This window comes from Tetranychus urticae, unplaced genomic scaffold, assembly GCF_039701765.1.
Source record: "Tetranychus urticae isolate SD_2017Ah unplaced genomic scaffold, NJAU_TeUrti_SD_1.0 Scaffold_5, whole genome shotgun sequence".
NCBI lineage: Eukaryota > Metazoa > Arthropoda > Arachnida > Trombidiformes > Tetranychidae > Tetranychus > Tetranychus urticae.
Genome location: NW_028315837.1, coordinates 515,501 through 518,000, shown reverse-complemented (window position 1 = coordinate 518,000; position 2,500 = coordinate 515,501). Strand labels below are relative to the sequence as shown.

Below are 2,500 nucleotides of genomic sequence, written 5' to 3'. Positions count from 1 at the left end.
TCTTAGCAACTTCGGTTGCATTTCTTGTGATGACTCTGAATAACTGAGCAAATCGTATGGCCTCTGAGCCGACGATGTATCCCTCAAGCAACTGCCTTATCAACTGTCGATGGTAGGTTATGCGCCTACCATGGTTGTAACGGGTAACGGGGAATTAGGGTTCGATTCCGGAGAGGGAGCCTGAGAAACGGCTACCACATCTAAGGAAGGCAGCAGGCGCGCAAATTACACAATCCCAGTACGGGGATGTAGTGACGAAAAATAACAATACGGGACTCTATTGAGGCCCCGTAATTGGAATGAGTACAATTTAAATCCTTTAACGAGGATCTATTGGAGGGCAAGTCTGGTGCCAGCAGCCGCGGTAATTCCAGCTCCAATAGCGTATATTAAAGTTGCTGCGGTTAAAAAGCTCGTAGTTGGATTTCAGTCGAACCTATGGGGTCCACTGATTAAAGGGTTAGATGGTGATGTTAGGTTTCTTGCTTGTGTCTACGGATGCTAGCTTGAACCTTCATTCCTCTTTCCTGGTGGTTACATTCATAGTGTTTAGACAGAAAATTGCTCGATATTTGCTATCAATGCTCTTTACCGAGTGTTGATTCAAGCGATCGAGACTTTTACCTTGAAAAAATCAGAGTGCTCAAAGCAGGCGTCCAAAACCTCGAAAGAGGTGCCTAAAAACGGTATGGTCAACCATCTATATGATGCGTACCACTACCTTAACTTGAATGATCTTGCATGGAATAATGGAATAGGACCTTGGTTCTATTTTGTTGGTCTTAAGAATCCAAGGTAATGATTAAGAGGGACAGACGGGGGCATTTGTATTGCGGCGCTAGAGGTGAAATTCTTGGACCGTCGCAAGACAAACTACAGCGAAAGCATTTGCCAAGAATGTTTTCATTAATCAAGAACGAAAGTTAGAGGTTCGAAGGCGATCAGATACCGCCCTAGTTCTAACCATAAACGATGCCAACCAGCGATCATTCTGAGTAACTAATTTCATGACTCGAATGGAAGCTTCCGGGAAACCAAAGTTTTTGGGTTCCGGGGGAAGTATGGTTGCAAAGCTGAAACTTAAAGGAATTGACGGAAGGGCACCACCAGGAGTGGAGCTTGCGGCTTAATTTGACTCAACACGGGAAAACTCACCCGGCCCGGACACTGAGAGGATTGACAGATTGAGAGCTCTTTCTTGATTCAGTGGGTGGTGGTGCATGGCCGTTCTTAGTTGGTGGAGTGATTTGTCTGGTTAATTCCGATAACGAACGAGACTCTAGCCTACTAAATAGACTTGCAGTTTACACTGCAGTACTCCCCCTTAGTCAACCTGTGGGTGGTAGTATCTCTTGATGGTTTCGGCTGTTGAGGGCTCTGCTGCTATTAGCCTACAGAATTGGCTAGGGTAAGGATGCTGTAGCACTGTAAGGACTTCTTAGAGGGACAAGCGGCGCTCGCAGCCGCACGAAACAGAGCAATAACAGGTCTGTGATGCCCTTAGATGTCCGGGGCCGCACGCGTGCTACACTGAAGTGGTCATCGTGCATACTGTTTCCTGCTCCGAAAGGAGTGGGTAACCGCTTGAACCCATTTCGTGATGGGGATTGGGCATTGTAATTATTGCCCATGAACGAGGAATTCCCAGTAAGCGTGAGTCATTAGCTTGCGTTGATTACGTCCCTGCCCTTTGTACACACCGCCCGTCGCTACTACCGATTGAATGATTTAGTGAGGACTTCGGACTGGTCAATCCAGACCATTGGGAAACTAGTGGTCGGATTGTGCTGGAAAGATGTTCAAACTTGATCATTTAGAGGAAGTAAAAGTCGTAACAAGGTTTCCGTAGGTGAACCTGCGGAAGGATCATTAACGTATTACCCTCTTATTATAAGAGAAATACAACCTTCAAACAATCAAACACTCTGCATAGTGATATTGTAGATGCTAATATGGTGAATGCAATTGAATTGTATTTGCATTAGAGTCGCAATTGTGAATGTTTAATGCAAACATTTAGCCATTGCAACATGATTCTAACTTGCATTACATTCGTTCATTCATACATCCATCTTTCATTATCCAATGCAACAAAGAGTGAGGGTTATCTAACGATAGCCATAATTTCTTTTTGCAAAACAATTGTAGTTTATAATGAAAAGCCTGTCTTGCTACATACTTGGTACCTGTTCAAGTCTTCAGCTTATGCTGACGGCAAGGTTTAAAGAAGGAAGTTTTACACTTCTTCGCCTAACTAAGTAAAGACAACTATGGTTTTTATAAACTGCATACAATTGTTTTCAAACCCTCTCAATGCAGATTTAGGATACTTATTAAAAGTCCCACGGTGGCAAAGATACATCTTCAAGCGGTGGATCACTCGAATTACCAATCGATGAAGAACGTAGCTAGCTACGATAATCGGTGCGAATTGCAGGACACGCCGAGCACTTGAGCTTCCAACGCACATTGCGGCTTTCGGGTCTTTTCCGAGGTCACA

General features: G+C 44.3%; 2 non-coding genes across 2 annotated transcripts in view; both read left to right on the top strand.

Moving 5' to 3' along the window:
* The window catches only part of LOC149092871 (small subunit ribosomal RNA), a 2,170-nt gene extending 298 nt beyond the window's left edge, over nucleotides 1–1,872 (top strand). The window contains exon 1 of the ribosomal RNA XR_016200540.1: nucleotides 1–1,872. This exon is cut by the window's left edge and continues 298 nt beyond it. This is a non-coding gene — a ribosomal RNA (small subunit ribosomal RNA).
* A 488-nt stretch (nucleotides 1,873–2,360) lies between these two features.
* LOC149092870 (5.8S ribosomal RNA) overlaps nucleotides 2,361–2,500 on the top strand; it is a 155-nt gene continuing 15 nt past the window's right edge. The window contains exon 1 of the ribosomal RNA XR_016200643.1: nucleotides 2,361–2,500. This exon is cut by the window's right edge and continues 15 nt beyond it. This is a non-coding gene — a ribosomal RNA (5.8S ribosomal RNA).